Below are 27487 nucleotides of genomic sequence, written 5' to 3'. Positions count from 1 at the left end.
CTTTTCCCATACACTGTTCATATATTCATATACAGTATATAATTATGGCCCGATACCAGTAAGTTACACTCAGCTGCAATATGATTTTAGTCTGTGGTTAAGAATTCTTGTTACTCTAACAGCCATTTTTTTTTTGGCTACATTAAAGCTATTACATGCTTACATACGCACACAGAAAGAGGATAATTTTTTTAAAATGCCACCCCTATCTGCACGAGCACATTTAAACACATCCAAATCAATCACCAAAACAAAAACAAAACAAAACACAAAAGACTGAATTGCAAATGATACTGGGTTCCCCCATAGGGTTGCCAAGTCGGGTGTTGCGCTGCAGCGGGGGACTCCCGGCCGGTGTCTAGAGCACATCTGGAGCGCCGCACGCACATCACTCGGAAGAGACGTGACGACGCCGGGCACGCTGGGGGCAGGGCCACGACCACCCAAGGGAAAACCATAGAGTTTCCCCTCGGATGACCGTGGGCCCGCCCCCCAGCGTGCCCGGCGTGGTCGCGTCACTTCCGGGTGACGCGCACGTTGGGGTGGGGCTCCCCCCGGGGCCCGATTCGCCGCCGGCGTGGAACGGGCCTCTGGGGCGGGGATTTCCCCGCCCCCCGGGGGGACTTGGCGAGCGTATTCTCCCACAGTCCAGGTCTTTTCCTTCGTCCCAAACCAGTCCCAGCATTTGAAAGGGTGAGCAGTGGCTCACAAAAGCTCCTCCCCTGCCACAAATTTTGTTAGCCTTTAAGGTGCTCCTGGACTCTGGCTCTTTTCTACTGCTACAGACAGACTAATCCATCCTGATCTACCTCAGCCCCAGCATGGTATTCATCCACTCACGTTTCAAACCATCAGAGCAACATTCAACATTCCTTGCCATTCTGGACATCTTTTTTTTACTCTTCAGAATGTAACCCTCCCCCATTTACTATTTTTCCAACCTCTACCATTTCTAGGGGAGGGGAGGTGGCATCTTTGGTGCCGTGGTTAAGTGTGCAGACTCTCATCTGGGAGAACCAGATTTGATTCCCCACTCCTCCACATGCAGCTGCTGGTGTGACCTGGGGCAAGCCATAGTTCTTCAGAACCATTCTCTCAAGGACACGTCCAGAAAGAGCTCTCTCAGCCCCACCTACCTCACAGGATGTCTGTTGTGGGAAGGGGGAGGGAAAGGAGACTGTAAGGCGCTCTGAGACTCCAAGTGAAGGGCGGGGTATAAATCCAATCTCTTCTCTTCTTCTAACCCGATCTCGTCTGATCCTGGAAGCTAAGCAAGAACGGCACTTGGATGGGAGGCCACCAAAGCAGGCCCTGAAGAGGAAGGCCATGGCAAACCACACTTCTGCCTCTTATGGGTCCTGAAAGCCCCTTGGTGGAGTTGCCAAAAGTCATTTGCAAATTCATGGCCCTTTTGCATGTACATACCTTTTGGGTTCTACACTGCAACCATGTACATATTTCCTTCTGTATACTGGTGACCAAGAAAGAGAAAGGACTGTACTTTCCCTTCCAGCTCTTCCCCCAATCCTTGACATTTCAACCCCTTCAACATCAGAGTCGTAAGAGAGTCCTCCTGTTCATTTCCACCCTCCTGACATTTCTCACAGAACAGAATTCATCTTGCCTCTGCTTTGATGGGAGGAAGGCAAATCCACAACAGTCCCTATAATCTTCTTCAGCCAGTGCCTTTGTAGAGATGGGTCAGTCTCCACAGCACACAGACCAGTCGGTGCAATGGAAGAGTCAACCTAAGGGTTCGAGATAGAAAAGGGATCCAGAGAGCACGGCAGAAACTTGGTCAGGACAAGAAGTCAAGACTACACAAGGCAGCCCAAGGCAAAAAGTCAAACAGGAAAAGGAACTAAGGCCCTGGTCACATGGGGAGCTTGGGGGGAGGGGGGAGTGGCTAAATCCCCGGCGCAGTTTGATCCGCGATTACGTGATCAGACGGGCCGGCGGCACACCACAGGTCCTTCCCTCGGCGCCAGCGGGTAAACAAGGGACCGGAGGGGAATGCCGTGCGCCGGCGGGATCACACCACGGGCATCTGAAGGCAGCCCGTGGCAAATGTTTACTAATACCTTGGAGGTAAAGGTAAAGGTTCCCTTGCTCGAAAGCCAGTCGAATCCGACTCTAGGGTTGCGGTGCTCATCTCCATTTCAAAGCCGAAGAGCCAGCGCTGTCCGAAGACATTTCCGTGGTCATGTGGCCGGCATGACTAAACACCAAGGCGCACGGAACGCTGTTACCTTCCCACCAAAGTGGTACCTATTTATCTACTTGCATTTTCTTGCTTTCAAACTGCTAGGTTGGCAGGAGCTGGAACTGGAGATGGGAGCTCACTCCATCATGCGGCACCCGGGTCTCAAACTGCTGAAATACTGGGGTGCGCTCCACTTCCCAGATGTTGGGGTGTGATCGCGCCCGGATAATCCGCCCACCTTCCGTGCCTCTCCTGCGGCAACTTTGCCATGTGACCGGGGCCCAAGATCTGCAGAACAAGCAGTCTTCACAGCACAAAAGCGTTGCTCAGATCAGACTAAAGGGTTCAGACCAGGCCAAGCATATTATGCATCCGGGTTAGACCTTATTGAATCTTTCAATCAGTTGCTACCAGCAGCTCCCGATGGATCCCTCCAGGCATTTTTCGGGCCAGGAGAGTGGTTTGGTGCAGAGAGGACTGGGCCAGCAGCTCTTCCCTGAAGGTATACGGCTCAGGTGTGGCACGCAGGACAAGGCTCTAGAAAGGCTAGCCCCATTTTCCGGGTTCAAAACCCTACGGCATCTCACTGGACACCCACTATGTGCTGAGTTCCTGTGGTTTAGAACAGCCCTTGACATGTTTTCTTTGTCTCTAGGACAGAGCCCAAAATATCTAGGAGCCAGTCTCTTTTCAGTCCTCAGGGTTCTGTATTTTAATTTCCCAGTACCAAACACCGCCATGAAATTTCTAGGCACCATGGCAAACTGGTGCCTGGGATTTGTTAAGCCCTGGTGTACAATACTACTCATGAGGTGCACAGGTATGACAGCCAGGCATGCAGTCCTTCATCAGCCTTGAACAGGAGGTGGGTTAGTACCCATAATCCTTGGGGAGCATCTCTCCTTCCACAGAGAGTGGCCAACATTGATTGTACGTTCACTGAGTTCAGTACCATATAGACCAATCAGGGTTAGGGTTCCTTCTGCCCAAAATTTACCTAGACTGACACATGTAGAAAGGCATATGTAGGATCTACTTTTCAGTACCAAGCAGTTTCCTGGCAGTTGCAAGACAACTGTCATAGTCATATCACTACCAGTTGAAGGCACAGGTGGGTTTGTCACTCCACCTTCCATGAACAAGAGGCAACATAAAATGGCCTTAGAGCAGAGGTGTCGAACTCATTTATTACAAGGGCCAGATCTGACATAAATGTCACTTTGTCGGGCTGGGCCATGTGTGCAATAAAATGTAACACGAGATACTGGAGATATAAACTTTATAACAATTATTTCAGATGCCGAATGGCAATAGCAGACTTGATTGGATTAGGTGTGATATGCATAGGGGTAGTAGGTGTGGAGGAATCAGCAGTGGTAATGAGACAGGAAACCTAGGTTTCAATTTGGCCCAGGAGTATACAAAGAATAAACAGAAATAATTCTAACGAAGTGGACATTAACTCATGAAAGCTCATACCCTACCACAAATTTTGTTAGTATTTAATGTGCTACTGGACTCTTACTCTTTCTACTGCTATTAAAAAAACGCAACATTCAAAAAACAGTAGGGAACATTTTAACCTTCCAGGACATTCAATTGCTGACCTAAGAGTAGCAGTTCTCTTACAAAGGGATTTCAAAGGGAGATTAGAAAGACTGCTGAATTGCAACTGATAATGAAGCTCAAGGCAATGCATCCTCCTGTACTGAATCAAGACCTAAGTTTCTACTCTCATTATCAATGCCTGCTATTGTCATTTGGCATCTGAAATCACTTCACTCTCCAAGATATAAGGACAGATGGGCTCACATTCTAGCTGTATCTGAAGAAGTAAGCAGTGACTCATGGAAGCTCATCCCCTGCCACAAATTTTGTTCGTTTTTAAGGTGCTACTGGACTCTTGCTCCCTTCCACTAATAAAGACTGCAAACTGTGCTGTTAGGTTTATTCCCCCCCCATCTGTTAGAAAGAGGGGGAGGAGCACTCAGCCAATTGAGGGAAGGGAGGCTTAGCTTTCTTTCTCTCCTCTGCGAAGCAAGAAACAGGAGAGGAGAGAGCTGGGCAAAAGCGAGCTGTGATGCAGGAAGCAGACAAGAGCCAGTTGCTCGCAGGCCAGATAGGAGCCCTGAAGGGGCCGGTTCTGGCCCACGAGCCATATGTTTGACACCCCTGCCTTAGAGGGCCTATGGATCCTCCTGGAATTAAGGGTATGCCGGAAGCGTTTTATAAGCCATGACAGTGATTCTCTTGAGACCTTGGCATTGGTGTGGAATACTAAGTAATGTGGGGCAATAGACAGGGATGCTCCCTGGTGCCTTCTCTGCTATTCAAACAGACCCTTCTTTCCCTTGCTTACCAGGAACTGGGGGAGATGACATTATTATTGTCAAGAGACTCATGCTGAATCAGACAGAACATTGTCACAGAACCACTTAACAACCTATGAGACCGTAGCAATTTTTTTCTTCAGCTCTCGTTGCATCGAGTCACACAAAAGGGTGGTTCATAAGCTGCAGGGGGCAGCCCATATTAGACCACCTTTGCTCTCTTCTCACAGCCCCTCCCTTTTTTAACAGGAGACACATGGAGACATTTCAGCACGACCCGAAAAGGACTGGGAAATCGTACATATGATCTGAGAAGCCCAAAACTTTGCCTGCTTAATAATGATGCGGAGTTGACAGATAAGCCAGGAGGCCAAAATACCAGAAGGTGACACCTGTAATTTTGAATTATCGCCTGCAATAGACTAAGTGAACCATTCTTCCTGCGTAATTACGAAGGTAATTATTAAGCAATGACAGAGCTGCAACTACTGAACTGCTGCTCCAGGCAGAAAGGAGTGATTTCATTCTACACAAGGAGACCGCCTTAAGGATGCGAGTCCTTCTGCTCCGTCTTAAAGACACACTGGTTAGCCCAGTTCCAACAATATCCATTTTAACATGCCTCTACGGGTACTTGTTCTTTCTTTAAAATGCAAGGGCCATTGGCTCAGTCACCACAGCCGTCCACACTACAAACAAGGCTTGAAACCAAGGCCTGCATCTGATTTGCAGATTTTAAAACTGACTCGCATACAACATCATTTGCATGAATGTAGCAGGGAAAACCCCCCTCTTTATTCGGATATGGAGCTTGCCAAGGTCAGAAAGCACAATATAGAATGAAAGATCTTTAAAGTCAAACTTCTGTCCTTCAATGTACTGCATGGAAGTCAAGCCTATAAAAATAGGAAAATTTTACATGGAAATCTGAAAAGCACTAGGGTTCCGTTTCCCAACTTGTCTTCACAATTAGAAACCTATCCTAACAAAATATAAAAGCTGAAATCCAAACAGTTATAGTAAGAGCCAAAGACCTATCTAACTGCTGAGCATCAAATCAATTCAACAGTATCTGCATCTGGATTACATCAATAAATCTCAATTTTTTTAAAAAAAAATATCTCCAAATGTATTTAAGAAATTTGATCACTGCATCTGCAAGAAATTAAGTACATTGTTGAAGATGTGAAAAGGAATACTAGTAACGAAAAGTATGTAAGGCACAATGCGGCTTTACTTAGGTTCCTTCTCTCTCCCCCTTGCTTGTCTTGGTGTAGTGGTTAAGTGTGCCAGTTTGGTGTAGTGGTTAAGTGTGCGGACTCTAATCTGGGAGAAACGGGTTTGATTCCCCACTCCTCCACTTGCACCTGCTGATGTGACCTTGGGTCAGTCACAAGCTCTGGCACAGCTGTCCTTGAAAAAGAGCAGTTTGTGTCAGAGTTCTCTCAGCCCCACCTACCTCACAGGGTGTCTGTTGTGGGGAGGGGAAGGGAAAGGAGTTTGTAAACCGCTCTGAGACTCCAAGTGAAGGGCGGGGTATAAATCCAATCTCTTCTTCTTCTTCTTGAGGGGATTTTTTTGCATGCATCAGTAGGTTCTGGAAACCTTTCCTTTGAAAAGTAAGGCTGGTATAAATAGCAATAAATATCTTATGAGGAGGAGGAGGAGGAGGAGATTGGATTTATACCCCGCCCTTCACTTGGAGTCTCAGAGCGGTTTACAAACTCCTTTCCCTTCCCCTCCCCACAACAGACACCCTGTGAGGTAGGTGGGGCTGAGAGAGCTCTGACAGAAACTGCTCTTTTTCAAGAACAACTCTAACAGAACTATGGCTTGCCCAAGGTCATCCAGCAGGTGCAAGTGGAGGAGTGGGGAATCAAACCCGGTTCTCTCAGATTAGAGTCTGCACAACTAACCACTGCACCAAACTGGTGTACATCACAATCACTTTCCATTACATATCACTACCAAAAACTGTTACCTTTCCAATTTTTGGAAGAGCCTTTGCTTTGCATGAAGAAAGTCTCAGGTTCAATCCCCGGCATCTCCAGTTAAAAAGACCAGGTGAAGTGAAAGACCTCTGCCTGAGACACTGGAGAGCTGCTGCCAGCCTGAGCAGGCAATGCTGACCTTGATAGACGGAGGGTCTGATTCAGTGTAAGGCAGCTTCATGCGTGTTCAGTTTCTTCAATATGGAATACTCAGTCACAGGGATTTACCTTTAAAACACCCTCCCGATGCCTGCTGTTCGAGGGGCCATCATATAAGCAATAATCGCTAAAAAATCCCCCAAAGCGGACACTCACTCCAACAAATTCAGAATCCTGTGTGCAAGTGAAGTGCTGACAAGTCACTTCCAACTTATGGCGACCCTATGAATTAATGATCTCCAAAACATCTTAGCATTAACAGCCCTGCCACTGCTAGAATCAGCTAGTTTAAAAATCATTTTATGATACTTATCTATATTTAAAAATCTGAAATATCTCTTTGACAGAATGTTTTCAATATCTGGCATTGGTTGGGGTTTTTTTAGATCTGGTTATTAAGAACGTAAGAAGAGCCCTGCAGGATCAGACCAGTGGTCCATCTAGCCCACCATTCTGTCTCACACAGGGGCCACCCAGTTCCTTTGGATGGCCAACTGTAGGACATAGAGGCCAAGACCTTTCTAAGACTGTAAGAAGAGCCCTGCTGGATCAAACCAATAGTCCATCTAGTCCAGCACCCTGTCTCAGACAGGGGCCAACCAGTAACAGGGCATAGAGGCCAAGGCCTTCCCCTGATGTTGCCTACTGGCTGTGGGATTCAGAGGCTTAGTTACGGAGGTTCCCCTCAGTCACCAGGACTAGTAGCCATTGATAGACTTACCCTCCCGCTCCCTGAATCTGTCTAACCCCTTTTAAAGCTGTTTACTTCTGTGGCCATCACTACATCCTCTGGCAGCGAATTCCACATTTTAATAACACTCTGAGTAAAGCAGTATTTCCTTTTGACCATCCTGAAACTACCACCCATCAGCTTCACTGGATGCCTTCGAGTTCTAGTAATTTGAGAGAGGGCGAAAAATTTCTCTTTGTCAACTCCCTCCACTCCCAGCATAATCTTCAGAGCCTTTCCTCAAAGGGAAGCTGTAACACTGTCTTTTTAACACTACCTTTTTACACCTTTGTATATCAAGATCGGCTCAAGAACTTTCCTAATTTTCACCTCATAATGTGCACGGAGAATTCTCACCCTTGAGTGAGTTCCTGGGGCAGTCATGTTTGACAAGCTTGGGGGGGGGGGGGGACGTGGTATCCAGGCCTGCAGATCCCTTTCCAAAGCCCGATGCATAATTTCAGACACAATACTAAACTTTCACACCAAGTACGATGCTGAGTACCAAGTACCAGAGATGTCAGAAAACTGCTAGGAGCCAAAAGTTTGTTTTGAGTCAATAGTTAGGAGCTAGGACTCTGATCCTCTCAAGCAATATAATGAAGCCAGGCTATCGTTTCTTATTCAGCCATTCCAGATAATTTGAAAAAATGGGAAGTGTTACAGCAGAACAGGAGGAAAGTCCCAATTGCTTATTTCTCACTCACATCCTTGTATTGGGATTCAGACAAAAAGTTTCCGATTTCAGAAAACTACCTTTTACTCTTCTAGTAATTATGAGCAGCAAGGGGCTAAAAATAGGTCTCCAAGCCCCAGAAAAAGAAAATACAAGACCATGCAAGAAAACATGCTATGTCTAAGTCCCATACCGTCTCTAGGGTCTACACATGAAGGCGTGTCACAAATTAAAGCATTCTTATGATGAGCTGCAGAAAAGCTGTAAGGCAGTTTTAGTAGTAACTGCATGACAAATCTCTAAATCACAACTCTACAGAGTTAAAACAAGTATGAATGGAGGAGGAAGGAAGTTCTTATTTACGCCCTTAGTGAAACAACAAAAAAACCCATTATGTCATTTTAACAGCTGTGTAACAAATTGGCATGCTTCCGACAGGCTTTTTGAAAAAATCTGTGTGTGAATAATATCCCAAAAGAACAATTATTTTCCTTTCTTCAAAAATATCCTCTTTGGTATGAAGACATGCATCTCGTGGGAATTATACAAGCCAGTTCCAGGACAAAAAGGACCAGAAATTCAAATTGGTTATAATTTTGAAAGCTTATCTATAAGGCTTATTGTAACTGATTACAAACTCAACCTGAACCTAGCGTTTTTCATTGTAGATATAAAAACAGCCATAAACAAATCAATTGTCCTAAAGTGCTGAAACAAAACTCAGATAAATTGCGAGAGCAGAGATTTCTAGATTAAACAATACTCCATAGGTGACAGTCAACAATGGTATTCCGCGCCAGCTCAGTAGATCTACTTATTTGTGCGGCAAGGGCAGGCTGAAGATGGTAAGGCCAGAGCATAGGGTCACTCTTCAGGTGTTTTTTTGTGGCTCCTAATCGAAGGCCTGGTGGAAGAGCTCCATCTTGCAGTCCCTGTGGAACTGTAAGAGGTCCTGCAGGGCCCTTATCTCTTCCAGGAGTTCATTCCACCAGTACGGAGCCACCACTGAAAAGGCCCTGGCCCCCTGGCATTGTGCAGGGGGTTGGACTAGATGACCCCGGAGGTCCCTTCCAACTCTATGATTCTAAGTAAAACGTGTCCTGATGGATACTAGAGTGAGAATCTTAGGGGGGATTAGAGGGCGAAATGGAGGAGGAGAGGGTGGTCAAAGGCTGGAAGGCTGTGTACACTGGAATGCCACTTTCTTGGGGTTGGATTCTCAAAAACATCATCTTAGCCACAATATGAAATGGAATAATGAACTAGATGGGTGCCAAGGTCATAGTTTGATTAGAGCACCAAAAAAACCTTGGGCCATCCCTGGATGAGTCACCATACCACGTCGATTTGGACTTGTGGGTCACCGTACTGAAGAGGCTGGGAACCATGGCTCTAAAGGCAGCACTTCCTTCCACCACAAAGGGCCTTTGTCAATCAGCTCCCCTTGCACTGGAGGAAAGTGGCACCCTTAGGAGAACAGATCTGTAAGATCCAACCTAATGAAAAGAGAAAAAAGGGTGTTTTTTCAGAAATGCAGTTCCGTCTTTCAGAAGTCTCCTGTCTTTACAGGATCACCACTGCAAAATGGAGAGGAAGATTCATGAGAATAAACTGGTATACACTCTGGTGTAACCTTTGGATCAGAGCCACAGAATATTTCTTTTTATAATAACATGCTCCAGGCTTTTTTTCTGGGGGAACGCGCCGGAACAGAGTTCCGAAACCTCTTTGACAAGAACTCTTTTTAAAATGTTTAAAAGTTCATGAGTTTTCTGTGCACAGATTGAAAACTTCATTTCCCTCTTGAGAGTTCTGGCACCTCTTTTTCCAGGAAAAAAAGCCCCGAACATGCTCAAGACTGGGCCTGGCTTAGGATCCTGCCTTAGGAAAATATTAAACTGATTGCAAACAAGCATTATCTGTGATCCTTGGAAAGAAAAGAACACAATACTTTCACATTTCAAAAGCAACACAAACAGAAAGGAAAGCAACACAAACAGAAAGGCAAGGCAGACTTTCAATATTTTAAAATCAAAGTTATCTTAAGGAAACCAAAATTGACTACAACAAGAAGGGGTCAAATAATAAACTCCAACCCCCCTGCAGAGCTTCTACTCTAAACACCAGCTATTTAAAACATCAGTTTTAATCAACACCTAAAGCTGTTATCAATTAGTCTGTTCATAAATCGATTAAAATCTTTACAAGGTTTTAATTTTAAAAAATGAGACTGCTTGGAAGTGTTCTTTAAAACGCTGGGATGGATTTGCACATTCGTGCCTCTGAAGAGCATTGACTTGCAAAGAGTCTTTGCTTCCTGTATTTACATCTCCTGTGCTATCCTTTCAAGATTCCATAGAACAACTTGAAGTAACAGGGTTAGTATCTGAAGAAGTGGGCTCTAGTCCATGAACGCTTCCACTGGAATATCTTGTAGTCTCTAAGATAACCTCTTCATAGGAACATGCATCGCAAGGGGGCCTGTGGCTAAATGGCAGAGCCTCTGCTATGTCTACAGAAGGCCCCAGGTTCAATCACCATCATTTCCAGGTAAAAAGAATCAAGATAGTGGGTAATGTGAGACTGCTGCCAGTCAGAGCGGGCAATGCTGACCTTGACAGACCACTGGTTTGACTCAGTATAAGGCATCTCCGTGCATTCAATAGATGGCATCATGAAACCTGGCACAGCTCAGTATTAAATCCAAGCTCGAAGCCCGCTAGATCACAATCCTCCTCCAAGTCTCCTTAAATCACATGCTCATGCTTGCAATAAACGTGAGACATGACATGCATGATTACTGTTAACAGCGTACCCTACAGCAGGCACTGTCAGGACCTCACACTTTCTGCTACCGTTACCTGAAAACTATTCCAACCATGCTAGATCCTGCTGGCCACAGCAGCTATCCTGAAATCTAGCACATGCCTAACCGCAGACAACTGCACTAATGTAGCCCTACATATTTTAGAAGAAAATTGAACAGGGAGCACCTTCCTTCTGCATCCAACAGCACCTGACAGCAAAAAAACACACACTCGGTTATGAAGACAGATATTTAAATCTAATCCGAAGAGGCAGAGAGGAGCAGCAACGGCACACGACAGCCTGCAATTTAAGATTTTCGTAAGAGTACAACTTATCGTGACAAAATACTAGTTATTACTAGTGCTGTGCAGCTAAAAACTGCCCGTCTTGAATCCATCCATTCCAGGAGCACTGTTGGAGTCTGCATATGTACGAGGCGGAATACAAAAAGCCCAACAGGGGGGGAAAAATCACATAAAAGCAGTAGGTTTGCTAATCTGCATCAACCTATATTGATACCCCTTAGATCAGCCTGTGATGAATACAAATCTAGAAGGTAAATAGTTTACACAGCAATATAAAATCACTCATGTTAAAATTAAATTATTTTTTTTTAAAAAAAAAATCGCTCATCTAAAAAAAAAAAAATCGCTAAGGACACTTGCCGGGGAGTCAGCTCCGCTGAGTGGACAAGTAAAGTTTGGAGTAAACCGGCTTTGGACGGCACTTCCGCCCCCCCCCCATGACTTGAGCCGCCCTGAGCCTGCCTTGGCAGCGAGGGCAGGGTATAAATCTAACAAAGTAAAATAAAAAATAAATCTCAGCGCCCCATAACAAGTCTGTCAGAATGAGTTAGGCAAGGGGGGGCCCTACTGATGATGCTAAATACAGACCGCAAACATTGCCCACGCAGCTTGGATAGGCTGCTGCTTGCTCACAGAACTTCTCTATGAACGTAAGAAGCGCCCTGCTGGATCGGACCAGGGGTCCATCCAGTTCAGCATCCTGTCTCACACGGTAGCCAACCAGTTCCTCTGGAGGGCCAACAACAGGGCATAGAGGCTGAGGCCTTCCTAAGAACATAAGAAGAGCCCTGCTGGATCAGACCAGTGGTCCATCTAGTCCAGCATCCTGTCTCACACAGAGGCCAACCAGTTCCTCTGGAGGGCCAACAACAGGGCATAGAGACCAAGGCCTTCCTAAGAACATAAGAAGAGCCCTGTTGGATCAGACCAACAATCCATCCAGTCCAGCATCCTGCCTCACACAGTGGCCAACCAGTTCCTCTGGAGGGCCAACAACAGGGCATAGAGGCTGAGGCCTTCCTAAGAACATTAGAAGAGCCCTGCTGGATCAGATCAGTGGTCCATCCAGTCCAGCATCCTGTCTCACACACTGGCCAACCAGTTCCTCTGGACAGCCAACAACAGGGCAGAGAGGCCGAGGCCTTCCCCTGATGTTGCCTCCTGGCTCTGGGATTCAGAGGTTGACTGTCTCTGAATGTGGAGGTTCCCTGCAGTCACCATGGCTAGTAGTCTCCATCAATCTATCTAGTCCCCTTTTAAAGCTATTTATTCTTGTGGCCATCGTTACATCCTCTGGCAGAGAATTCCACATTTTAATCACTCTCTGTGTAAAGAAGTATTTCCTTTTGCCTGCCCTCAATCTACTGCCGAACAGTTTCATTGGGTGCCCTCGAGTTCTCTTTGCCAACTCTCTTCACCCCATACATAATTTTATAAACCTGTATCATCTCCCCCCCTTCGTCTTCTCTTTACTAAACTGGAAAGCCCCAGACTCTTCAGCCTTTCCTCAAAGGGACGGTGCTACGACTCCCTTATCATCTTGGTTGCCCTCTTCTGAACTTTTTCAGCTCTGCGAAGTCCTTTCCGAGATATGGTGACCAGAACTGTACGTAGCCAGAACAAAGTTTGAGTCCAGTGGCACCTTTAAGACCAACAAAGTTTTATTCAAGGTATAAGCTATAAGCTTTTGTGTGCATATGCACTTGTTCAGATACATTGAAATGGAGGTTGCCAGAGGATGAGCAGCAAATTCGCATACAGCATAATAAATGGTGTTACAGATGTAAGGACCAAACTGGAATAACAAGTTTAGTTTATATGGTCACCATTTGTTTGGGTATAGTTCCATGGGGAAACATAGTGAAGGTAATAAATACATCAAAATCTGAGATAGATAGGCAGATGTGGCCTTCTTAATTACTGGAATGCTGAGAGTACATAGTCCTTCAATCCTCTGGAATAGGTAATTGTACTGAATACAGAACCAGTTAACTTCTCCTTTAACCTCACAATGGCTTTCAGGCCTTGGGACACTAGAATAAAGCCACTGATTCACTCTGAATTTGCATGGTAAATAGAACAACACTGGTTTTTTAAAATAAATATGGCACTCTTTTCACCAGACACTTTTGAAAGTCACTTCCAAACACAGCGAGTCAGAACGCTATTCACATATTAGCCTGGCTGTATTTGAAAGCACAACCCATATATTGTGTAGGGTCTTCCAACAGTTACCACAGCATATGGCTTCTCTTCAGAAGAAGAAAAACCAGGTGAGCGCTCTGTTGCTTCAGACCAATGCGGCCACTCACCCGAATCTATCTTTCAGGTGAGTGAGTGACAGACATATGTAAGCATTTACAAGATGAATACTTGCTGTTTTCTTCTAATCCTATGCAGTGTTGCCTGCAATCCTATAAACCTGAATAAAGAGTGTGAAGTATTAAACCAATCTTATCTTCGTTTATTTAGAAAATCTGCATGCTGCCTCTCCAGAGAATGTGCTCTGCCTGGAGGCTCAATAGCCATTAACACTGCCTACTGATATAGGCGGAGATGTGGAACCAACCAGATTTACGATAAACCCGTGACTTTCCTGGCTAATCATTCAGCCACAAGGTTACTGGCTGTAGGTAGGATGCTCTCACACAGGGGCAGGCTGCTAGTTAACCTTAACTGTACAACCTCTGGTGAAGACTAGAAAATAGCAATTTAAGGTCTGCACTGGCCCAAGTTAAAGTCCTCAAGATACAACCAAGTCACTTGCTACCCAGAGGATCATCTTCTCGACACTACAGGAGTCACTGGGGGTGTGGGGGGGGAGGTATTTGTGAATTTCCTGCATTGTGCAGGAGGTTGGACTAGATGACCCTGGAGGTCCCTTCCAACTCTATGATTCTGTGATTCTAAAATTAGTAACGCAAATGTGTTAAACCAAAGCTGACAACTAGTTTTCTATTTCTTTTTTTTAAAATGGCATTTGATTTGAGCAAGGGTTTCACGGCCAAGAACATTGGCTTCATCCATTGGCTAGTGGCTGTTGAACCAAAGGCACTGGTAAATTGGAACAACTGAGATTTAGTACAGCCCTCCTTACCAAGGGGAGGGCACCAATTCTGATCTTTACAAAGTCTAAATAAAGCGGGCTACACAATATTAAATCTCCAGAACAGACTGACAATGTGATCAGTGTGCCAAGTCCATACAATAAATATTCACACTCGGTTATTTTTTTATGGCTACTTCGCTTCAAAATATTTTCAGCTGTGTATAGGCCAAAGGATTTACTTGCCAATCTACATGAAACAGAGAAGAGACACTTCTCTTTATTAAACCGTGTTGCTGTGGTGTTACAATTGGCATAATCTCATTCCTTCCCATGATAATCGTAACCAGAGTCGTTTCTGCTTAGAACTTAAAGTGTCCAACAAAGAAACGCATCTTGGCAGAAAATTTTTTTCACTAAAGAACCACCAGCATATATCCATGTTTTATGTTTTAATTTGATTTAAATACAGCTGGAAGATTTTATGAAGCAAGAATAAAAACAGGCATCTATCCAGATGACAGCGGTTCTCCTGGAAGGGTTATCCCTGCCAAACAGTTTTCCCTCGTGAAACACTCATAATACTTTTGCTTGTTCTCAAGAAAAAAAAGCTGTAGTGAATGCATCTTGTAGGAAGGTGCCAAATGGAAGCAAACTCTTTAAAAGATGTTCGTTTCTACGCAATAACTAATTTTACATCAAGAGATAAGTAGGCCGGAGGGAAGGGACAATCGCATGACGCTCACAGCAACAACAACTAACCTGGGGGTGGGGGCGTGGCAAGATGAGTGCTCTGCATTGCGCTGCTTCGAAAACCAGGGAGGACGAACAAGATAATTAGATCTTTGTGTCTCATCCGTTTCTAATGGCAAGGAAGAGCAAGCTTCATTGCATTGAACGGGCAAAAAATAACTCGCTGGTTGAAAAGTGTTTTTGAAAAAACATGTTCTAAGAGATGCCGGGTGCATTTCAGCTTCCTCCCCACTCACCCCCACCCCCGGCAATCTCCTTCACCCAATCATCAGAGTTTAAGCTAGCTATTAAAAATGAATGTCGTGTTTTATTTTTAAAGAGATATTAGCCATCGTGATTGCACTGAATGTTTCATAGTTCTTTCACGGTGCAAACGAAATTCTACTGGCTAAGGTGAGCCTGACAAATCTCTTGCATGGTTGTGCCCTAACCGCCCTTGCACGGTTGTGCCCTGTCCTCCCTACGAATCCGGCACAGATTTCTATGTGCAGTTGGAAGATAAATGAAGGATTTCCCCAGCTCCTCTTTGTTCATCATGTGAAGGTTCTAAAAGGAGGCAGCTCTAAACTATAGACAAGAGGAGATGTAATCAAATGCTTGGATTTCTTAAGGATTGTCATACTGCATTAGGAGCCAAAGAGCGCCGTTTTTTAGCTGAAGGCTCAATATTCCAGGATGCTCTTTCAGTGGCTGCAAACTGAGCAACTGCTCTTGCAAACAAAAATTGTGATTGACTCATAAGGAAGGAAGCCTGGACTTAACCCTATCAGAGAGAGAACTTAAAAAAGTGTGGCATCTTTTATCCTTCCTGAAGATTTCACTGATAGGAGCAGCTGTTTCCCGTGCTGTTACACACCTATTTGATCTTCATTTCATCACGCAGAAATAATGATTAAAAACAAAAACAGATACCGTATCTATTGTATGGAAATTAAAGTTTAACCTGACTCCAGTTGAAACCTGACCTGTAAGAGCCAAGCCAAAAAGCTCTCCTGACTTTTGAGAGATAACATGGGGAAAGACTTTCACAACTGGGTGCATGTGGGTCATCAAGTAGTCACAGGATCCCCCTTTGTTGCCTGAATTTAACACAGGGATGATAAAAATCAATGTTCTTGCTAGCTGCCCAAGTGTGGCAACACAACAAAGGATGCATCGGAAGCACGGAAGAGCTGGAGCGCTTGAAGACCAGGGGTCGAAAATACTGGCCTAGAGTAGTCCCAGATGGCCAAGAGCTATAGCAAAAGAGGCACCGGCGACTCAGGGCAGTGTGCAGAATCAAATAAGTTTAAGAATGATAAACGGCTAACTGTAGCTCAGACAGCACTGTCAAACACAACAAAGAGTTATCTGTATTCTACATTATACACCCTGACTTGCATACATGGTAGAAGCATATTCACAAACGTAACCAGAGTGGCAGCTGCTGAGTTAAAAAAACAGAATATGGATGGCTGCAGCCAAGAAGCAGCACAGAGCAATATGCAAGACCGCTGATACAGATATAATAAATAGACCCCGCAATTTCATCACAGCTACCTGCATTATGAACTTCCACAAGCCAGAGATTTTGCCATCGTTTCTATTGCCATCGCGGTTTCCAAGGAGGAAAGTCCAAATGTTTCTTTTCAACGACAGCATAAACACCTGCTTAATGCTATGCCAACTCATACATGGGGATATATATCTGACAATTAATTTGTATTAAGTACACAGCGGCTTCCATTTGAATTTCAGTCTGGCCATTTCCATGACAGGCATCGGTAACAATCATATTCACAACTTCAACAGTAGTAGAGATTTGTAGCTAAGTTTTATTTGTACATTTGAAAATAACTTTTTATGCTACTGAGATTTTGAGCTTTATCACTTAAGTAAGAGCAGCTGTTCTGGGTAAGACCAACAGTCCAGCATCCAGCTTCACACAATGGCCAACCCAACGCTCCCAGAAGGCCTACAAGCAGGGCACGGAGGATGAAACCTAGTTTTGTTGCTCCCTCCCCTAGCGCCGGTATTTATAAGACTACTGTCACTAAACATGGAGGTTCCATTTAATCACTGCAGCCAATGGTCAGTGAGGAGGCATGCACCCTGACCTGGATAACTAGCCTGATCTTCTTCTCAGATCTTGGAAGCTAAGCAGGGTTGGCCCTGGTTAGTACTTGGATGGGAAACCACCAAGGTTACTAATTCAGAGTCAGGCAATGGCACACCACATCTATCAGTCTCTTTCCTTGAAAACCCCAGGGGGTCGCCATAAGTCGGCTGCAACTTGAGGGCACTTTCCATGACCAAGGAGGTGTGCACACAGTGGGGCCTCTGGGAATAGAAATTTATTTTATTTATGTATTTATTTAATTTATACCCCGCCCTACCCCACTAGCGGGCTCAGTGTATTATTGTGTATTATTTTCTACACTAATAAAAGAAATCATGGAGTAGTCTCTTTACAGAAGGAATCAACTTTTTAAATCAACTGGTTATGTCGCCATGTCAAGCAAGTGGTAGACATTTTTATTCAGAAATACGCAGTACAAGTGGAAAGCCTAATCTGCCAAGAGTGCGGTGTAGACTTTATTTCCACTACACAGGGAGAACCGGGGGGGAGGGGTTGCAGACTAATTCTTGCATCTAGGATGCCTCAATACAAATTAAGTGTACTGTGGAAAGACTAATTCTTGCATCTAGGATGCCTCAAAATCAAATATTTAAATACAAATTAAGTGTACTGTGGAATAAGTTGCTGAAACCTTACCTCTCCCCCCAAGACTTGGCTTCAGTGACCCATGCAATGGTCACTTCCAGGCTTGACTAATGTAATTTGCTCTATGCAGGCTTACCCTTGAGGCTCACGTTTGGCAGGTAATCCACCAATTGCTTTGGTTACCAGTAGAGTTCTGGATCCGCTTCAAGGTGTTGGTAATAACCTTTAAAGCTTTACACGGCCTGGGACCAACATATCTGAAGGACCGCCTCTTCCCGTATATGCCCTGAAGAGTATTACGCTCTAAGGATCAACACCTCCTGGTAGTCCCTGGCTCCAAAGATGTCCGTCTTGACTCGACCAGGGCCAGGGCTTTTTCCGCCCTGGCCTCTGCCTGGTGGGACATGCTCCCCCACTGAGATCAGAGCCCTGCAGGATCTACTTCGATTCCGCAGGGCCTGCAAGACGGAGCTGTTCTGCAAGACCTTTGGCTGAGGCAGCGGACGTCCATATACGGCCCCCCTGAGGTGGTTGTCACTCTGTTAACAACTACTGACTATGGCCAGGAACCTCCAACAACCAGGGATTATTTTTTTTGTTATTAACTGTGACCACCATTTTAATATTAATGAAGATGTTTTAAATGTTAATGTTATTTCACAAATTTTTTTGTATAAATGATGTTGTTACCTGCCCTGAGCCCACCTCTGGGAAGGGCGGGCTATAAATATGAAGAAATAAATAAATAAATACTAGAATAATATTTTCACCCATATTTCTTTTCAGTATCTAAACAGAGTACACAGGTTAAATGGGATGTGTTTACAATCTACATGGCTCAATGATCCAGCATCTGCTGGGCAAGCAGAAGGTCCCAGGTTCAACCTCGGGCATCTCCAGCTGAAAGGCTCAGGTAGGTGTTAGGAAGGACTTCTGCGTGAGACTATGGTGAGCCCCTACCAGTCTGACTAGGCAATACTAACCTCAATGGGCCAGTGGTCTGATTCACTATAAGGCAGCTTCTCATGTGTTCATGAGTCCCAGGGGCCTGATCTAAGTTATTTATTTAATTTAGTTATAATTTCAGTTTACATGCCTGTATAGAAATATTGATTTCTAAAAGCCTCCTGCCTTCTCCTGTTCTGTCTTCTGATAACAGGCTGTGCCTTATTTCCTGTTACCAGCCAAATGGTGAGCCACATGGCCTCCATAGCCATGCCATAAACCCACATTCTTCACACTTCCATGCTAGAAGCCAGACTGTGAGGCACCCCACTAGGCCCACATGCAAGAAGTCACGTAGCCGATGGAGAAGCTGGAGTTTGGGGCCATGTGACTGCAGGCATGGTCTCCAAACTTCTAGCCTATCCCCACATGTTGCCATGACCACTAACAATTGGGCACATCCCATGCCCACTCACAATTGGCTGATGGCCACAGCTGATTGTGACTGGAATTGGACTATAATAGTTTGATCCCAACGAGGGAAAGCTCAGTTCTTCTCCTGTTCTCTCTACTTGTTTTATTCTACCTGGAAAATGCTGCCTCTCTGGGAGACAAAGAACTGTTTTGTGAGCTGAGCACATGGTTGGCAAAGATGGGATTTCTCCTTCTCAAAATCCCTTGGTGCTACTCTAGACTGTTTGGATTTTCCTGAACTTGGTAAATATGCATCTTTTACTGTATAGTTAAGGCAAACAGCCCTAGCCTTTCTTGTTTTGAAATCTTTCATAGTTTACTTGCAATGCTCTGGACTGAATAAAAATTATTCTTATTTCTAACTTGTCTTTGATGTTGTAACTGGGATTCCAAGACTATTTCCTGCGCCTAGCTGACCACAAGCTACCCTAGAGCATTCAGTGTGCATCTCTGGGAATGAGGTGCTAGTGTGTTAAGACCTGGATGCCAACTGAGATTTTGAACCTCTAATCTCAGGTTGGGAGGGGTATTATTGTAGAGGTTCTGGTGGCATACTGTTCTGAATCCAGAGAGGGTAGCCTACCTCTGTGGGTTGTTGTTTAATGTACTGCACAAGTGCAGGATTCTCTCTCATCCCTAGAAAGGTGTGGGTGGGCTATCCTGTACAATGCCACCCTTCCTTGAGTTCACAGGGCTCAGGGTGGTTGACAACAAAAATACAATATAAAACCAAACATAAAAGTTAAGTTAAAAAAAATCAAATGGCACCAAAGTAGATACAATATGTATTACTGTCCTGTAGGAAGGAGAAAGCAAGGTGTGTGTGTGTGGGGGGGAAGGAAATGCCAGATAAGATGGTACCTGTTGCTGTCCTCAACCAAAAACCTGGTGGAACATCGCTGCCTTACATGCCCTGTGAAACTCCATAAGGTCCCACAGAGCATGGATGTTATTTGGCAGAGAGTTCCACCAGGTAGGAGCAAGGGCCGAAACAGCCCGAGCTCTGGTCAAGGACAGGCGGACATCTTTAGAGCTAGGGACCACCAGTGGATTATTTCCAGCAGAGCGTAAAGCTCTTTGGGGGACATACCAGAGGAGGCAGTCCCGAAGATGCGTGGATCCCAGACCGCTCAAGGCCTTAAAAGTCAATACCAAGACCTTGAACCTGACCCAGTACTCTACTGGAAGCCAATGCAGCTGGTGCAGCAAAGGCTGAATATGTGTGGTCCGTGGTATCCCAGTCAGGACCCGCACTGCCGCATTCTGGACCAGATGGAGTTTCTGAATCAATCTCAAGGGCAGGCCAGTACAGAGAGTTACAGCAATCCAATTGGGAGGTGACCGTTAAGCAGGGCTGGGTGGTCAGTGCTCGGACAGAAGACCACCTGGGGACCATGTGTATGCTATCTGGAACTCCACAGAAAAAAGGCGGGATATAAATGTTAAATAATGTTTACAGCATGCTCTTCCAAATGGATCCTGAGGACAGCTTACACAAAAAAATTAATATACATGAATCAGGACAGCTTACACAAAAAATTTAATATACATGAATCAGGACAGCTTACACGAAAAATTTAATATATGTGAATCAGGAGATTTAAAAAGTGAAGTCTAGCAATGCTTATGCCCCGCCGTTCTCACCCTCAACATCGGCTCAAGGCACCTTACAAAAGCAAATGTAAATAAACTCTGCCAAAAAAAAAAAGTTAATGCACAATCATCACAAGATACAGAAAAGCAGTCCTATGTGCAGCTCTTCCACAGCCACCCAAAACATGCTGGATGTCCTCCAAGGTCTTTTAAACAGAGTAAATTCACAATGCCTCTGGAACCAGGTCCTGACCTCCTCTGGGAAACTGCTCCAGGAAACAGAAGCCACAGCTGAAAAAGACAGTGTTGGAGGTGTGGGAGATCTAATGGATTTAGGAGATGAGATAACCAGAAGAGTGGTCTAGAAGGATCCAAGTGGGCACAAAAGTTCATACAGGGAGAGAAATGGCCTTTCAGGTATGCGAGCCCCAGGCCACGGAGAACAACTTTATTTATAAAACCCAGAACCCTGAATTGAACCTAGAAGCACAGAATTAACCACTGAAGTTGTCTTAAGAGTATTTTTACAGCACACCTTTCTTGCTTAGACTCAAGGCAGGTTACAGAATAAAACAATGTACTCCTACAGCATAAAACGTTAAACGAACAATGCAATAGGACTAGGATTAGAATTAAAAGACAAAAGGAACAAACTGCCTATGGCAAGGTATACCATCAACAATGTAGTAAGTGGAATTAGAAAGAAAGAAGTCAACGGCAGGATAATACCTAAAATAATCCCTGTGGTAGACTACAATCCTACATCTTTCATTCTAAACACAGACGGCTAATATGTACAGCTTCATGATATGGGAAACAACAACAAAAAGCATCTTTAACATATTTGAAATTTCCTAGCACCCTTACATGTACTGGACTCCTGGTGAGAGAAGCTCAGTGCCAGACAGAAGCAGAACGACACCTTGCTTTAGCAGCGATTCAGGCAGCAAGAGGTAAAGAAACTCTACTAAGGCAAAAACTTATTCAAAGAACAGAAGGTCAAGGGTCAAAGCTAAGCTATCTGGGAGGAACTCAAGTGCTGGGAGAACTATGCTGACAAGAAGTATTAAGCATTAATCGGAAATAAGAGTCTAGTTATCAAGCATGGGGGGGGATTAAATCTGTCTGTTTTGTGGGTCTTCTGAACTTGTCATACAGCATGATTTGACGATAGCTTTCAGGTCCTATTAAGAAAAATACAGGGTATAATTTTTTTTTAAAGTTTCTTCAAGTCCAAAACAATTCATTTGGAAAACCCAAAATCCTGATAATAAATTTGAGGAGAAATAGCTGTTAACTGCATTTCTCTGCTGCAACAGACTTTCCTACTATATTAATTTACCTAAAAGGATGCCACTTGTTCCAAAGTTGTTAGCCTATCAACCCAGAATCTACAAGATTATTTAGGGAAGCAGGAACTCCTGGATACCCCTGGGAGCTTTATCTTAAAAGATGTTCCTTCACAGCACTTATGTACCAAATCTCTTAGCCAAGTCTATTTCATTCCTCAATAGCTTATACAGCAACAAGATTTCTCATAGCCATTAATATTAAACTTTGAAGACAAAGAGATACTCTTAAACAGGTGGAAGCAGATATGACTTTTTCCATTGAAAGAGGTCAAGGTATTCCATGATATTTTGAGTCCAGTGGCACCTTTAAGATCAACATATTGAAGGTATAAGCTTTTGTGCGCAAGCATACTTCTTTAGATATTTGAAGATACGTGTGTGCACATGAAGAAGTGTGTGTGCACATGAAAGCTTATACCACTGGACTCAGACTTTGTTTTGCTGCTTCAGACGAACACGGCTACCCACCTGATTCTAATTTAATCAACTAGCCAGCAGATTATCATCATCTATTTAACAGAGATAAGAGAAAATACACCATGTTTAAGGTTGCCAACCTTCAGGCAGTGGCTAAGATCTGCTGCTATTACAACTGATCTCCAGGTGACAGAGATCAGTTCTCCTGGAGAAAATGGCTGCTCTGGAAGGTGGACTCTATGGAACTGTACCCCATTGAAATCTGTCCCCTCCCCAAACCCCACCCTCCTCAAGCCCCACCCCCAAAATCTCCAGGTATTTCCAACCTACAGCTGGCAACCCTAGCAATGTTGGTTTACTCCTTACTACATAAGCCGGACCTCACATCACATGGACTGGTACAGAATAGTACTGAGAAGCACACAGAAATCCCATATGCAACTGGGTTTTTTACAAGAGCTATAAACATTAGTTTGTTACTAAATGTAACAGCAACTTCTTCTGTGACCAATGACATTTGCACACCACAGATGGCAAGAAGACAGCACCCAGTCCGAGATCAACAGTGCTCTTACTAGCCGCTGAACAGAAACGCATTGAAGTATCCTGCTGCTAATGATGTCCAACTAACTAACCTTATCTCAGGAAGAGTTATAATTCACCTAACTTACTTCTATGGAATATATGACCAAAAGAAGTGATAAATGCCAGTCATAGTTTGTCATGTAGCCATACAGTGAAATATGCACTGAAAAATCTCAGTAAAGCTTAGCTATATATCAAAGAGAGGGAAGGAAGGACATATTGAAAGTTCAGTGGCATTGCCAACATGTGGTCCCAATATGGATCAACTTTTAAACAGGAAAAGAGGAAAAATGTGGTTGGAAAGAGAAAGGCAGTTTAGGCAAGAACTTCTGCAAAGGTATGCTCAAAATGGTTCAGGGGTCATATTCTGCTGGTTGGTCAACCCTGTATGCAGATACGTCCTCTGTCAACAAGCATTAGCTACATAGTCTGTTTATACAGGGATATCTGTGTTAACTGACCGAAGATGGTCTGAAGGTTACAAAAACTGAGAGGCAAAAGCTCTGAGCTGGAGTAGACACGAACTGCTCCACATGAAGGCCACTAAAATAAGGGATGAAGCAGAACAGGAATAGCTTGGGAAAGGTGGCTGTAATGAGTCTGAGCACAAAATAACCATTTAAAAAACAATGAAAGCTGTTCAAATGATCTGCAACAACGAGAGATGTGGCCACCCACAAACCTGCTCCTCAATTCATTTGAAATGTGATGCTGGAGGATGTTTTATGGACACCGTGGACGGCCAAAGAGACAAATAAGTGGGCTCTCGATCAAATCAAGCCTGGACTCTCCCTAGAAGCTAAAACGACTAAACTTTGGCTGTCATAATGGTCACATTAAGAGAAGACAAGAGTCATTGGAAAAGACAATAACGCTAGGAAAAGTTGAAGGCAAAAGGAAAAGAAGACTCAGCATGAGATGGACTGACTCAATGATGGTAGCCACGGCCCTCTTTGCAAGATCTCCGACAAGACTGTTAACAACAGGATGTTTTGGAGGGCATTAATTCGTAGGGTCACCATAAGTCCGAAGGGAACTGACAGCACTTAGCACACACACACTAATCTTCTATGTGTGTACCACCCCTTTGAAATTTCCTAATGAACACAGTGGCAAGCTGTATGACAAGACAAAGACATCTGAAGGCTTCATAAAGTCAACCCTACTTGGATGGTCATATCTGTCTGCTGGAATTACCAGTGAAGGTACAACTTCACAGGGGGAAAAATAAAGACAAGGGTTTTTTTATTTTTTGAGACCTGTATCCCACCCTACTTTGCAAGACAGTGAAACGTTGTGGATGGAAGAAGAAAGAATATAACAGCTCTCTAGAAGAATGCAACAGAACTAAGAGTTCCAAAATTGTTGTTGTTCAGTCGCACAGTCGAGTCCGACCCTTCATGACCCCATGGACAACATCATGCCATGTCCTCCTGTCATCCTTCAGAGTTTGCTTAATTTCATGTTCGTTGCATCGATAACTCTGTCTAAGCGTCTCATCCTTTGCCGTCTTTGACCGTCAGTCTTTCCCAGCATCAGGGTCTTCTCCAGTGAGTGCGCTCCTTCTCATTTGGTGGCCAAAGTTCTCATTTGGTTCCAAAATACCACTTGCTAATTGAAAAGAGTTACAAATGTACCTTCAGTTCCACTATCGCATTTTCTGGGTCTTCCCAAGTATCAAGAGGACATGGGGGGGGGAGGGTAAAATAGTACTCTGAAGCTATTACGGCCATGTGGAAGGAGGCAATACTTTAAATACTGCTTCCAAAGCATGATTCAATCACGTTCTCAATGACGAATAACCTCTCAGATCCATTGTGCTCGCCGAAGGAAACAATAAACATATAATGTGTTGTGGTAGTACTGGATTAAAAATAAAAAGGATGCAGAGTTCACACGGAGTTGCTGTTGAAAAGGCATGCAGAATATTAAAAGGAACAGCTGGATACATTCAAAAATGTTTTGGCTAAACATGGAAAAGCAGTATGGTAAGTATATATATATATATATATATATATATATATATAATCCAAAAAAGCAGAATGGTAAGTATAAAAAGCAGTATGGTAAGTATATATATATATATATATATATATATATAAAATCCAAGTTGGATGCGTCAGCCAAGTTCATGTCCATATATAATCCAAGTTGGATGCGTCGGCCAAGTTCATGTCCTTTGCAGAGCAAGTCTCTAAGCAATATGTCCCCAGAATTAGATGTCAGACTCTGAAAAGTTTGGAATGTACAAAAGCAATGAGGAGTACATCTTCAAAAGAAATTGAAGTAAGACAGCTTCACACACAGTGAAGAGAGAGAGAGAGAGAGAGAGAGAGAGAGAGAGAGAACACACCCAGAAAATTTGAAGATTTTAATCAAACTACATAGCAACCATAACAGGTCAGGTATAGGCATGCCATGTAAACAGTTACAAAAAAGATTTGCCATATTATAGTCACAGTCTGATCCTAGGCATGCTTACTCAGGTGTAAGTCCCAGTGTGTTCGATAACAGTTATTCCTACGCACAAGATCGCAGTCTGTCTCTGTCTACTCATGAAAATTTGGCAAAACAGCCACAAATAGTAGAATATTAATCCAGAACAGTTGCATTCAAGTGGGTTGTTCCCAGATATGTATTTAAAGCCAGAGTGAAACACACAGAATTGAAAGGCTACACGCTAACTGAAGCACGGCAAAACAGCTCTATATTCAGCACACATACCCATAGCAGAAACTGGCACATTAACAGCCAATGCTGTTAAATTTAGTCACTGGAGGGGGGGGGAAGACCTGAGACACTAGATTCTGATTCAGCATTTTTCCACATTCTTAAACTTCTCCTCCCCCATCACTGACAAGGGCTTCTTCAAGCAGCAAAACACTGTAATTTAGAAGGCTACACACACAGCAGAAAAGCCATTCAAACAAGCTACTTCTCCCTATGTTTCTACACAGATTTGATTTCATCAGGGTTTTTTTCCTCCCTCTACCTACGGTTAAGACATTTGCTTTATTAAAATCTAACCATTTTATTACAGTTAAACTAGACAAAACTATAATAAGTCGAGCTAATGATTCCTTTCCAGGCGGAAAATTCATTCTCGTCTGTCGTTGGATTTACTTTGCAGTTTCATCATCAGAACAATAGCTCCCAGATATTAAAAACAACCGAAAACTGCAGAGTACTAGCTTTAAGAGAACTTTCAAACAGATCACCTTCCTGGGGGTTTCTGCAGACAAAATTATATGCTTTTCTCCCATCGCGTCATGATCTTCCCAGGTTATACAACAAGATTAAAAAAGCAGTGCAGCAAATGAAGAAACGGCATTTAAAGACAAGTCGTGTTTCTTCTCTTTGCACGGGAGGCCACTGTTAATTTGGTTAATTGCCAAGGACAATTAATAATAGGCAGACCTCCGCAAGAAAACCCGAGGCTCTTGAATACAAGCACTCCTCCTACCTTTCCCACCAATCGCTTTCCACCCTGCACTAGAGAACTCTCTCCATTTCAATGGAAATGACCAGCTGTGCCCGCAAGATTCTTCTACAATATGCCAACAGGCTATTCTCTGGCTGGCTGTGTGAACACCCTCTCAAAAGGAAACATTTATTTCACACCAATCAACACTCACTAGACCTTAACAGCCAGCCCTTCATGAATTATGCCACATGCATTTGCATAGGCTGGAAGACTAGGGAAGGAAGGTTGCTTCCAGCTCCACAGGGTGGAGTCCTGCCGGAGCCGACACCCTCTGAATACCTCACTACAGCACCACTCTCCCCCCCTGCAACCTCCAAGTTTATTTTGAAACCTGGGCTGGTATCGCTTTCCAGTTTTCACGCTCCAGCCTCTGCGGATCCGACAGCCGGTCTCCGGGAATGTCACTGGGAGAGCGATTCCAGAACAGAGGGACAGAGGAGGAAGAGAAAGAGGAAACTACAATCCGGAGCATCAGATGATGCATCAGTTTTTTTTCCCGACACAGCCCAGCTGATTTCAGAGGGGGGGGGGGAGAGAGGGCGAGGAAGGGGAAACCGACAAATCAGAGCATCAGATCCATCTATTTTGTATAGCCCAACGGATTTCGGAGGAGGGAAAGGGGGGGGGGAGGATGGACCCACCAGCTGTTTAGAAAAGGGGGGTTCCCCCCCCTAAAAACCCAGCAACTGTTTAGTATATGGGGGAGAACCCTCCCCACGGATCGAGCAGCTGTTTAGTATACTGGGGGGGGAGCCCAAGGGGCGTAATGTCATTTTCTGTCGCAAAGCCATCCCCCCCCTTCCCCACCACGCAGGCTTGGAGACATGTCACAGCTGCCCCTCACCGTTTCCTCCTGGAAGCCCAGGGCGATTCCTCGACAGGCAAATATCCCCACCACCACCACCACCATCATCTAGGAACAGATCCAGAAC

General features: G+C 44.3%; 1 protein-coding gene across 1 annotated transcript in view; it reads right to left on the bottom strand.

The window, feature by feature from the left end:
* Nucleotides 1-26599, bottom strand: part of RAPH1 (Ras association (RalGDS/AF-6) and pleckstrin homology domains 1) — a 101147-nt gene extending 74548 nt beyond the window's left edge. The window contains exon 1 of the mRNA XM_015407506.1: nucleotides 26535-26599. The gene's annotated coding sequence lies outside the window, so the exon portion shown is untranslated. The remainder of the gene's footprint in view (nucleotides 1-26534) is intronic.
* Nucleotides 26600-27487: the final 888 nt, after the last annotated feature.

The sequence above is a fragment of the Gekko japonicus genome, unplaced genomic scaffold (assembly GCF_001447785.1).
Source record: "Gekko japonicus isolate JY-2015 unplaced genomic scaffold, Gekko_japonicus_V1.1 scaffold870, whole genome shotgun sequence".
Classification (NCBI taxonomy): domain Eukaryota; kingdom Metazoa; phylum Chordata; class Lepidosauria; order Squamata; family Gekkonidae; genus Gekko; species Gekko japonicus.
The sequence above is the reverse complement of the archived record's forward strand: the minus strand, read 5'-3'. Positions and strand labels throughout refer to the sequence as shown.